At 37.9% G+C, this 13,400-nt stretch overlaps 1 long non-coding RNA gene across 1 annotated transcript in view; it reads left to right on the forward strand.

Annotated features, from left to right (window-relative positions):
• Nucleotides 1–2,666: 2,666 nt before the first annotated feature.
• The window catches only part of LOC134794132 (uncharacterized), a 331,004-nt gene continuing 320,270 nt past the window's right edge, over nt 2,667–13,400 (forward strand). Inside the window, exon 1 of the long non-coding RNA XR_010144639.1 lies at nt 2,667–2,710. This is a non-coding gene — a long non-coding RNA (uncharacterized LOC134794132). The remainder of the gene's footprint in view (nt 2,711–13,400) is intronic.

The raw sequence follows: 13,400 nt of genomic DNA on the forward strand, positions 1-13,400 counted from the left end.
CTAGATATTTTCACACAAGACGGTTTATCGATAACTTCTTACATCACTAGATTATCGACATTAAATGTCGACTATTGCCCATCACTTTTCTGGCTGTGTACGTATTTAGAAACTTGACTCCGCCCCTAAAATTAGTGCGATAGGGACAACTGCAGCTGAGGCGAAAAATCCTGCGTAAAAATGACAAAAATCGAGGTTTCGTAGTCCTCTTTTTCCTCCCCCAAAACTTAACCAATCGTAACCAAATTTGGAAATCTAAATGATTATGAAATTATCTGTGTCGGACCGTTTTGCTTTTTTGGCTAATTGATATCAGTTTTGAATACCACGCCTCTCATTGTGGCATAGTCTATTAGGCCATTTTGGCCGTTTTTGAAGGGCTCTAGCGCCTTAAAAAACAAAAATATCAAAAAAAGTAAAACGGTCCGACACAGATATTGACAATATTAATCTGTGTTGAAAAAATCATTGCTCTAGCTTCAAAAACCACGGAGGAAAACGAGGACTACGTTTGTATGGAGGAATGACCACTCCTGTTGGCTCTTAAGTACACGTGGGGTAATTTTTGAGCTCTAGTCAGACTTCTATCTAGTCGCTCTATTTTCTTGCTATGACAATTTTAGCCAAGACAACTAGTACCAGACATACAAAGAGAAATTGGTTTGCCAGATTATAATTTGTTTTTCTTCCTATCTTTAGAATTAATTTAACCAAATACGATTAAATGGCGGTGACTTACTCGTTGTTCATTGTTAAATGTTGTTGTTAAAAGTGTATCATCATGACCCATGATGATATCTCATTGTTAAAATATTACTCGCCAATTAGCCTGCTCGATCGCAGGTAGAAACTCTTCATTTCGTAACGGTTTTATGTAAGTAAAGTTCTCTTTCATTCGCAAAGCATATTGAGTGGACCTTCGAGTTGGAAGGGTCATTATTTTGACTACCGAGATTCATTCTACTCGTAGTTTTTTTTTTATTGGAAGTTAATGTCTTGGGTGGCAAAATTACCACTCAAAACACACGGATGTAAAATGTACGTTAAAAAGTATGCCCTAGGTGCCTCGCCTTTTATATATGATTTATATAAAGTTAGACCAAGATAAGTCGGCAACGATTTGGATAGCACACGCAGTGCAAGTGTTATTTTAATCGTCAAATTTCTTTGAAATTATGACGTATAAATAACACTTGCGTAACGTATAAATAAATTTCTATGAAATTATGACGTATAAATAACACTTGCACTGCGTGTGCAATCTAAATCGTTGCAGACTTATCTTGGTCTAACTCTAAGTAGGTAGGTACTTACGCGCAAAAGTTACAAGTATTGTTATTTTAAGAGTCACACGAACCTCCTCACCGCCATACACCAAAGTTACGTCACAGAATAAATAATACTACAGAAGACTCACTCTCTAACAAAACGCATCTGTTACGATCAGGACAGATATGGCCGCTAGGTGGCGACAGCGCCACGCGCGGCTTATGGCTTTCCCCAAAATTGGTGTGGAACGGATGTACTTTTAGCTACCTGTAGCAAAGCGACGAAATCGCGGAGTGAGCCACGCCTGGTTACGTTCTCATTTTAAAATGACATTATGATATTTAACATTAAATTTGACATGAACACTCAAGTCAAGTAACGTTTCTGGTACTAATTTTCGTACCTAAAGGGTTTAAATCGAAGTCTTGCCTGTTGGGAAATAGATTACAAAATGGTTGAATGGAGAATGTTTGCCGCGGCTTATTGAGCGCAAACAGTCTCGAACCCCCGTTCGATTTAACGTCTTTAAGAGACACACGAACTTAACCGCCACCATACAATACAAGTTACGCTCTCAAAACGACAAGCTGAAATAACATGAAACTTGTATTTTAAACATAGAGTGTGTACAAGTTTTGTATGCAAATTACTTAGGTACTCTATTCTCTTTGTATTACCAAAGGTAATTTAGAATATAGGCGTATTGTAAAAGAAAAGTTTGTAGTCACAGTAAATTTACTGCCATCTTTCGACACAGGATTATAACTTTTAGAACGCCATTAATTGTCTTTGATCCTTGTTCTTTCACTGATATGTGTTAACTATCAAAAGGTGTCGCCATCTACAATTTCCACCAAGGAAAACTAGTACCTATGTCCATGCCAAGTTTCATGTCATTTCAGCTTGTCGTTTTAAAATGAGCGTACGATAATACAATACAATACAAATCCTCTTTATTTCACAACCTCAAAAAACATTTACAGAGAGACATACAAAATACAAGACAGAGGTAACAACAGGCGGTCTTATCGCTAAAGAGCGATCTCTTCCAGACAACCAGGTAGTGGAGCGTAACTTGTATGGCTGCTAGGGTCGTCGTGTCGTGAGACTCTTAACGTCTTTAAACCGACTACGACTTAGCGGTTTTCGAACCACTTTACCTCATATTATAATAGTTCTTAAGTGAATAGTTTAGGAGCCACTTTAAGTGTGAATTTAATTTGCTGGTTTTAGATAAATTTACTTTGGTACTTTAATCTGTTTTGGGAGACAATGAAGCAAAAATTGGCTGATTTTTAACTGACCAAAATGTCAAGGAGTTTACAATTAGTCAGGTTTTTTGTATTGTTTGGCCCCTTTTTCTAAGATGTAGACGGCTGAACCAATTTGGGAAATTCTTTTTAGGTTCCATAGCCAAAATGGCAAAAATGGAACCCTTATAGTTTCGTCGTGTCCATCTGCCCGTCCGTCGGTCTGTCCCTATTTGACAGCCATTTCACTCGTAAACTCTAAGATATTTTTAATGAAATTTGGAACGTAGGTATTTATACATGTACATATTTTGTAAGCCACTACTTAAGTTTAAGTTTTGTATGTAGGTAAAACTTCTACTTGCTCTAATTTCTTTCTATTTCAATTTTTAGCAACGTAAACTAGTATCAGACATGTATATATGTTACTTGAATGTTCAAAATGTCGTTTTAAAATGAGAGCGTAACGTATTGTATGGCGACGGCTAAGTTCTGTGGCTCTTAAGTTTCACTTTTATAACGTGTACAATGCTACAGTGCACGCGAATTTTATCGAACCAATTCGAGTATTTATTTATGACTAGTTTACAGAAACGATTGAACCATAGCAATACAATCCAACGATACAATAATCGTTACAAATTGAAATGGCACCACATGCGTAAAAAAACGTAAACTTGCTTTACAACCGGATTTTAACGCGCGAACTTCAAGCGGCTCGTATTATTATATAACAGCAATAGTTTTTAAAATTAACCGCTATTTGACAGCTTATTTATTTCATATTAATTGGCTATTATTTTATTTAAAAATGTACACTTATTTTCTGATTTGGAAATGTTTGTTATTTCTACTTAGAGTCACAAGCTGTGTCCCAAAATTTCCTATTTTTTGTTCCTTCCATTCCGTTACCGCCATACAAAGTCTTGAAAAATGGCATGGAGATAAAAAATTGTAAAATTTTGTAAAATTTGTGAAATTGCAATATCGAGGAAACTAACGCGTCATCATCCTCTCCTATCACATAAATCCATTAATTAATCAAAGATAAAGGTGCAAATAAAGCAAATGAGGCTATCAGCTATGTCGGTCAGCGACCAAGGTCAGGTTACGAGATGAGATACAAGTTACTCGGAGACAAGTGCTGGCCCGGGCATCGAACCAAGCAGGTTTCGGTCCAGTTCGACCGGCCGCGGCGACGCTGGCTGATGTCGTGGTAATTTTATAACATAAGCCTATCGAAACGCTGTCTCTCTATCACTCTTCCATATTAGTGCGATAGAGAGACAGCGTTCCGTTGTCGTTGCGCAAATGATTGTCATCTTCTTTAGGCCCCCAGGTGAGACTAGGAGAATGGTTAAGGGGAGTTTTAGAGATTTGAATTTAAAGTTATTAGTAAAATGTCCCCTTCAACTTTCAGTCGATGCATTTTACAGCCACCGATGATATCGCTACTTTTAATAAATGTTGTCACGCCTTCAATGTTCGCAGAACAAGTCAAAATAGGCCCCTTGGACATTGGACGTAATAAGTTTAGCGAAAATAATCTATCATTGAAATTATCTAATCATTTGTCATTTAAATTAGGTACCTAATGACATTTATTTTTTGAGTGAAAATTCATTTTTTTGACAATTTTTTGTGCGTTGGATCTAGGGAAAGCAATCTCGCACCAAGATTGGCAATTCGAGATCTCGCACGAAAAATCTGAATCGAGATAGGGTGTTTCGAGATCTCGACCGTCACACTTTCGAGATTGAGATTCATCTCGACGAGATCGAGATTTGACAAAGTAATTAAAAATGTGTTATTTTGAGCAAAAATCTCTAAGAATTCCGTATATACTACTTATTTAGAGTACCTACGTGATGTTTTATTTTGAAGATCAATTTAATAAAAAAAATACCATTATTAAAAAACAAACAATTAATATGTATGTAGTTCTAATTTGCATGTAATTATGAAAAAGTGGTACTAATTATTTTTAATTTTACAACATTGTAAGCAGAGGGAACATGCTCAGTTGATATTTTTGACAAGCACTCAGCAACTTACAAAAAAATGTAGGGTAAGCGAGCAAAAATAATAAATAATTGTGACTGGGTACGTTAAGTTCGACCGATTTTTCCGTACAGAGCGCGCCACAGTGCTTTTATCATCAGCTAAAGCCGGCCGCATACAATAGCACTGCCTGAACAACATGAACCTAAGGTCAAAAAGATTACTCAAAACAAAGTAATTCACACGAATCAATATTTGAATCTCGTTCGAGATCTCTAAAATATTAATCAAGATCTCGACCGAGATTGCTAAAATCGAGATTTCCTGTCAAAGAGATTAAATCTCAAAAATTCGTGCGAGATCTCGCGAGATCTTGAAATTGCGAGATCGAGATTGCATTCCCTAGTTGGATCCTTTTCCCTAAATTACGCCCAATTTACCTTGTACCTCCTTATGTAAGAACAATAATATGCACCTTTGTCTCAAATGTTAACCAAACATACCGGGCACAGCTAACAACAGCGAGGTCACTTGCACAGGGGACATTTGTAGACGTCGAGTGTTGACAGAAGAGTGTCGGAGTGGCATTGCTAATGAGGGGTATGCTGTTGTCGCTAAATTCAGAGCATTTGCCTAGGGCCAACCAGAGTATTTACTTCAATTTTGAAGTGAAAACTTCTTTAGCGGCGCTGAGCACTTTTTGTGATGGGGAAAAAATGTTAAACTCGCGAGAGCGTAAGACGTAAGACGTGACGTCACGTGTGACGGACACTGTTACAATGTCATTGAGTTTTTCTTTTTTGATTTAAATGCCATCTAGTGAGTTTCCCTCAAACTGGTACTAATATAACTCTAGTACTCACAGTGATGTGCTTAGGGGTTTCAAGTAATGCGACGAAATAACGCTAGATGGCGTTAACCTCAATTATACATAGTGCTGCAGACATTTTGCACTAGATGGTGCTGTTATTAATATTTTGAGTTACAATGTCATTGAGTTTTCACTTCTGCCGGCACTCCCGGAGTGCAACCCGTTGTTTTTTTTTTCTACGTCGATAACCAAACAACCAGTATACGTGTCGTGATCCTTGAAACTTTCAACATTGAACGCCAGCCTGATATGATGAAGAACCTACCAATAAGATATCTCAATTTCAACGAGTGTCGGCGACTTAGGTAATAATAGCGTAGGGATTATGACATCACCCGCGAAAGCTGAAGACGCGTGTCAATTCCAGCCTTGGGCAGTAAAGGCATTGGTCCTTTCTAATATGGCATCTATTTCAATGAATAAGAGGCCAAAATAGACACAAATCTGCAAGCTTCACTAACCAGCGGGGGAGGTGAAAGTGCCAGTGTGTCGGACCGCAGAGACCGCGGCAGACGGAGTGGGCACTTGTCCCGGAGTCACCCCACTTGTCCTACTCAGGGTTGTGATGGAAATAAGATGATTCAATCTTGGCTTGTTTGAAATATAGAACAGTAGAATAGATGGACCGTTGATCCTTAGGTTAGGTTAGGTTAGGTTAGGTGTTTATTAGACAACAGCAACACGCCTTTTCGTTTTATCTTGTATGTCAGTCCGTCCGCAGCGACCCGCCTCGGCTTCGCACGGGTTACACAAAATCTTAACAGACAATACACCTAAACCTTCCTCAAGAATCACTCTATTGATAGGTGAAAACCGCATGAAAATCTGTTCAGTAGTTTTTGAGTTTATCGCGAACATACAGACAGAACGGTGGGGCACTTTGTATTAGTTATAATATGTATTGATAGTGATGAAATCGTCTTATGATCCTAGATAAAAGTGGTAGCTATAGCTACCACTTTTATCTTACCTTACCTTATTATTCTCTTTACCTTATTATTATAGGTAGTAGGTACCTATTAACATTTAAAAGTAAATCAGAAGACGTATCTTGCCCAAATACCGCCGTGTTTCATTGTTAAAACATGCACTGTATTCCTGCTGCTTTAACGACCACCTCACAAAGCCTTACCGAATGACCATTCGCACAATGGCGCCCTAATGTGAATTTTATACAGTAATCGAAGGGGAGGTTGATAAAATCGGAACCGCGGGCAAATGCGTTACATAATTAATTTTGACGATAAGTCGCACGAACTTGCTGTGTATTCCGAAAGCTTTTCAAATATCCCTTAGGGCCCCCCCACATCTGGCGTCTTTCGAGCGTCGGCGTCTACAATTCTATGGCCGCTGCTCGACGCAACGTCGACGCAGCGTCGACGCAACTGCGCAGCGACGTCATTTTCCATAGCGCTGACCAGACGCCGACAGACGCCGACGCTCGAAAGACGCTAGATGTGGGGGGGCCCTTAACCAATGCTTTTCAAAAGAATTGCAGGAACTGCAGAGACAATAAATTGTGTAAATATCTTTTATAATATCAATATCTGGAGAGGACAATGGGAACTACGTTTGTATGGAGAAGCGGTTGTCCATCATCTTAACAGGTGACTGCAAATTAAACAAAGGCCTGTGCACACCGGATGCGTGTGCGAAGACGTGCATGTGCGCGTTGTAGTGTACAGATCCTTATGAGAGACGGCACACCGCTTGCGTGACGTGTGCGTGTGCGGCTCCATCCTTTTAGCGCACGCGCACGGCACGTCACGCACACGCAGCCGGTGTGGTAGACCGCCTTAAGCATGAGAGCTTCGTCTATACCGGGTGTGGCCTGTAACACGAGTAAATAACTAGTAGTTCGCCCTGAACTGAGAACTCGCAGTTAACCAAAAATTATTATAGAGCGATTGACTTTGTTGCACTACTTAGGTATCGTATATATAGTGCGTCATAAAATAGTAGAAAATAAATGAGAGCACCACTTTCTACGTAACTGTCACATTTTCGACGTAAAATGCTTACACATGGCAACAATTTAGTATGGACATTTTTGAGTTCCATTTTATTCAATTTCTACTATTTCATGTCGCACTATAGGCTGCAATGGATCAAAAATCGCCTGGATTTATTGCAAGGTCTGTGGAGCCCTTGACTGATAGATTTAAGCAAAGAGTAGTATGTATAATATATAGGACAAAGAGAGCCCTCTCGTGGAACTTTGCATCCATTTTGAATTCTGTAATTCTTAACCAGAAATATCAACGTCAATATCAGGGGGGGGGGGGGGGGGGGGAGGCATAAATAGCGTCTAAGTATGTTGCAAACGTAAAAAACTTTGACTTTGAAGAAAGGCTTCAGGATATTTATTAGTACACGAAAACAGATTAGATACTTTTTCACTTCTCATGCTCAAAAAGTGCACCTTTATGTCGTGCGTAGACGACATAAAATCGCATTTTATGCTCTAGAGCATAAAGTAAAATCATCTATTACGACCCTTATTGACTTAGCAATAAAGTCCAAATTCTGCCATACAAACTGCCAGCCCTGCCGGCGGGCCCCCGACCGGCGCTCTCCCGATCGGCGTGCCCCGCGCTTCCGACCGGCCCAAGAACAATTTTCTTTAGTCTTGAATAAATACGTTAAAATAACCTAAAATATTTGATTTTTTTGTGTATTTTCCTTGCTACCGAAGTGAAAAGCAGAGTGTACAACAAGGGCATAAATGTCCATTTTTACCCTCGTCTACTACCCATACAACCATTTCCAGTCGCCGTTACGACGCGGTGTTGACACATCTTGTGTCGACACCGTCTGTTTCGGTCACAATTCCAGTCGCAGAGTCGTCGCCGTGTCGACACAGTTACCAGAAATGGGGAAGGGTCGACACATGACACAAAGTGACATAAAGTGTGGTCGCCGTGTGCACACATTGTTTCGGGTTTGCGACTACTTTATGCCAAAATCATTCGTTCATTCGTTCATTTTGTTCCTGTCAAATGGAAACTGTCAGATGGAAAAATACTTAAATAAAAATAAGTGACATTAATACGCCATCTCTAAAACGGATTACAAGACGTAATTATATATTGTTTGCATTTATATTACAATATGACTTAAATTATTGTGGGGAATTAAACTGCTCGAGTGATTTGATAAACTAAGTGTAATATAATCAACGCGCCACCACATTGTTTTAGTTTAGCCGGAAATGAAATTGTTTACTTCTCAGTGCCTGTGTTCATAACTATATTATTTGAAGCATTTTTAGTACTTCGATGCGTATACTATACTTAAATAACAGAAATAACGCTTTACATACTACGAAACTTGTTAATTATGATGTATAAATATGGTTCAAGGCTGAGAAATATTGCAGTCACAAAGTAGTTGCAATGTTTCGACTTTGTGTCGACTCTGTGTTGACACATGACACGCGCTGTCAAAAGTAATAACAAAGTTACTGGTATGTTACTGGATTTGCAAAATGGCTCCTTGTGTTGATTTGTTTTCAGATATTCTCAAAGTGTAAAAATGCCGTGGTCAGAGATGGGCATTAATCGATTAACTGTTTATTCGACTAATTAATGGAATAAAAAAAGTTAATTCTCAAATTTTAATCGCGATTAGTTTAGTCGACCTAACATAGATTGAAATTGAATTAATCTGAATATTAATCGAATAAATTATCGATTAAATCTCGATTGAAAGTTGACAGGGGGCCATTTTTGTACGTAAAAATAATAGAAATGTCTTGCATGCAGATGGTAGCAAAACACTTTGTCATAAAAGTCGAGATGGGTGTCGATATATAGGTTTTAGGGAGTGCCGATTTCGAAAATAATGACCATTTTGGAATCCGAAATGGCGGCCATGCACTGTGTCATAAAAGTCGTCATGGATGTCGTTTTATACGTTTTAGGGGGCCCCAATTTTGAAAATGATGACCATTTTGGAATCCAAAATGGCGGCCATGCACTATGCCATAAAAGTCGTCATGGGTGTCGTTTTATAGGTTTTAGGGGGCGCAGATTTCGAAAATGATAACCATTTTGGATTCCAAGATGGCGGCCATGCACTATGTCATAAAAGTCGTCATGGATGTCGTTTTATAGGTTTTAGGGGGCCCCGATTTAGAAAATGATGACCATTTTGAAATCCAAAATGGCGGCCATGCACTATGTCATAAAAGTCGTCATGGGTGTCGTTTTATAGGTTTTGGGGGGCGCAGATTTCGAAAATGATAACATTTTCAATTTAAAAATGGCGGCAATGCACTATGTCATAAAAGTCGTCATGGATATCGTTTTATAGGTTTTAGGGGGCGCAGATTTCGAAAATGATGACTATTTTGGATTCCAAGATGGCGGCCATGCACTATGTCATAAAAGTCGTCATGGATGTCATTTTATAGGTTTTAGGGGGCGCAGATTTCGAAAATGATGACTATTTTGGATTCCACTTTTATGACAAAATACGTAGCCGCCATCTTGGATTATAAAATGATCATCGTTTTCGAATTCTGCACTCCCTAAAACCTATAAATCGACATCCGTGACGACGCAAGTTATCTTTATTTTCAGATCTAACAAATTGCTACAGAATACAAAGGACAAAAAAGAAGCGAGAAGGTAATGAAACAAGCAAAAATACAGATGATTCCTCGACGCAATTGCGTGATTCTTAAATTGTGTCCAGATTTTTTTTGTCATAAAAGTTTATATTTTTCACATATTACTAAATCTATGGCAAAAGTTATAATATTGCAATGGATTCCATCGCAAGTAGGTATAAGTGGCAATGAGACAGCTGATGCATTAGCAAAACAGGCATGCAGCGATGGCATTGAATTTCACTTGAAACATTATATGGGGGCAATAATGACTGTTTACATTTAGTCAAATTAAAGTGTCGCGAATTGTGGAAGGAATATTTCGACGAGAGATCTAGGGACAAAGGTATTTGGTATAAGACAATACAGCCACAACCCTTTAATTCTCCTTGGATTGATAATAGTGTGTTGTGTAGGCAGGATCTAGTTTTATTATTGAGATTGCGCTCTGGACACATTCCATTGAATAAGTTCGCCTACCTCATGCGTAAAGTGAATTCGGAATTATGCACCTTATGTAATCGCGTCGAGGATGTGTATCATATTTTAATGGAGTGTGTCCGAAATGAGCGACTTAGAAGACAGATATTTCATGACAATGACAGTTCCATTGGGTTATGTAATACCTACCTTTCGAACCCCATGTCTGAGGTTGTTGAAAAGGTACTAAATATTGTTAAGTGCGGTCTGAGGGACAGAAATGTGTGATGTAATTAAACTAGATGTAGCTATTTACTTTCTTTTAACTTTGTTAATTAAGTCTGTTTTTTATGGGGTGACATATTCGTTCAATCGAAAAAGCCCCTTAATAAAGGAAAAAAAAAAAGTTCCGTGACATTTCGACCTTGTAATTTTTTAAGTAAAGGTATGTTTATATTTGATGAATGAAATAGTAACGCAAAAAATATATATATTTGTGTCTTATATTCCTGCCGAAGACTTTTATTTTACCTTTTCCTTCTACACAAGTTTGGCCAAGTAATAAGAATTTAGGGCACTCAATTTTATTTTGACTTCTACAACAGTAAAGCTACGAGGCCATGTTTTGGTATGGATTCGTATAAATTCGCAGTACCTACCAAATTTAGTTAAGGTATCACATTGACACCATTCCGAAGTAAAAACATAAACTTATTAAAATACTTTCTTTTAAACTCCTCTTCACGCTTAAACTGCTGAACAGTTTTAATTTAAATTTGGTACACATATATTTTGAGTCCCGAGACAGGATATAATAAGTTATCTCAAAAATCACCCTTTAAAGGTGTGAAATGAGGTGTAGGGGGGAATTCAGAATTGACTTCTTGAAGTTAATACTGTTTAAGTTTAGGTTTGAAGTCATGTTTTTTCATCATTTTTAACTAAATCAAAGATGTAGACCATCCCAAATTTCATATAAATCGGTTCAGCATCAATAGATTTCCCGTACAAATTTCCACGCCACTTTTCACACCTTCAAAAGATGATTTTGGTTATAAGATCTATCCTATGTCCTGTTCCGGGACGCAAACTATTTCTATACCAAATTTCAACGAAATCGGTTCAGCGGTTAAGCGTCAAGAAGAGTTTCAAAAAAACCGGCCAAGTGCGAGTCGGACTCGCGTATTAAGGGTTCCGTACATTAAGTCCGACTCGCGCTTGACTGCACATTTCTAATAGGTTTTCCTGTCATCTATAGGTAAAGAACTATTTTGTGTATTCAGACGGACATACATTCAGACGCACGAGTGATCCTATAAGGGTTCCGTTTTTTCCTTTTGAGGTACGGAACCCTAAAAAGATTTATTTTTATTTTGTGGAATGGTGTCAATGTGATATCTTAAATGGATTCAGCACCCCAGATTTATACGAAAACGATACCAAACACGGCCTAGCACCTTCACTGATATAGATATATCAAGATAAAATTGAGAGCCCTAAATAAACTATCAAGAGCGGATATCTCAAAAACTATTCAACATATCGAAAAAATTGACGGAATAAACTTGTAACAAATTAAATTAACTTTCATTTTGTATAAGTGGCCATGTCGCTGAGATGCATAGTTTCCGAGATATAATCGAAAAACGGGAAAATGGGACCTTCAAAGCCCCCTCTCTCCCCCCCGCTCAAGGGCTACGGCCGGGGACTTTTGATATGTTCACCTCCTAACTTGTCAAACCGAGTTACGGAGTCAAAAATTGTGTTCCGAGCATTTCCCTCTACAACTTTTGGAGCATTCGTTGTCTGACCTAAGTAGCTTATTGAATTTCTTTAAAAACTTTTCTGTAAAAGGTTGACGGGTGTTGGGTGTTTATATGGTTTCGGTCGATTATTATCATTTGCATTGCCCATGATGACTTACTAGAATTACGAGCACACGAGACACTAATAGTAGTTTGACAAACCTTGGTTTTCAAGAGGTATTTTATATTGACATTTGCTGTCACAAATTTGCTGTCAGATTTAGTCGCAAACCGCACGCAAAGTGCACACAAATGTGTCGACACCTTGTTACGGAAAAGTGTAGACACGGCGACGACACTTTGTTTCGAAACAATTCTAGACACATTGTGTGGACTCTGTTACGACACATCTGACATTTAGTTACCACTTTGTGATTCTGCGACTGGAATGGTTATATGGGTATTTTGCCTCGAAAAAAATTGCCTCGGGTAAGAATGGGTCACTTTATGCCCTTGTTGTACAATCTACTATTAACTTGACTGTTGATGTAAATAAATTAGATACCTATCATACACGGCTGGAATAACACACAATTGACCACGAAACACAATTACACGCAGCAGGTTGTGAATCTACCCGCCATAATTTTTCTACATTTTTTGGTAATAAAGTTCTCAGCAACTGTGATGGCGTATGAAAACATTGTTTATTTTAACATTGTAAAACTGAAAGTATTTTTATTTATCAGAATTATGTCGTAGTACAGATAATAAATGGGGTGTTTTAATAACAAAACTTCCGTGAGTGACCCGTATTAATATATTTAATAAATGTTTTTTGACAATCGCCTCCATGACAACGATGTCCATAAATAATCTGTTCTAACAGATGTTTTTTTGTTTGATCCATGCCTTAGATACAAGACTTTTAAGACGTTCTGACGAATTAAGTGAAGCCATATTAAAAAAAAGTTTAGCGTTAAGTAATATAGATGTCGCTATTTTTCGAATAAAGTGCTCATAGAAATCATAGAGATTAAAATAAACTGTATCTGTGCTAAGCCGAAATATTTCCTGTCAAATGTCAAATACCTATATTATGTTTATATTATTTTATTTTTATCTTGCTAATTATTTCAAAAAGGTACATTTAAAAACGATATCATAAAAGTGCAAACCGAGCACTTTCATTTGATACTAAATTCGACCATGTTTTTTGCAAATAAAATGAC

The sequence above is a fragment of the Cydia splendana genome, chromosome 1, assembly GCF_910591565.1.
Source record: "Cydia splendana chromosome 1, ilCydSple1.2, whole genome shotgun sequence".
Taxonomy (NCBI): domain Eukaryota; kingdom Metazoa; phylum Arthropoda; class Insecta; order Lepidoptera; family Tortricidae; genus Cydia; species Cydia splendana.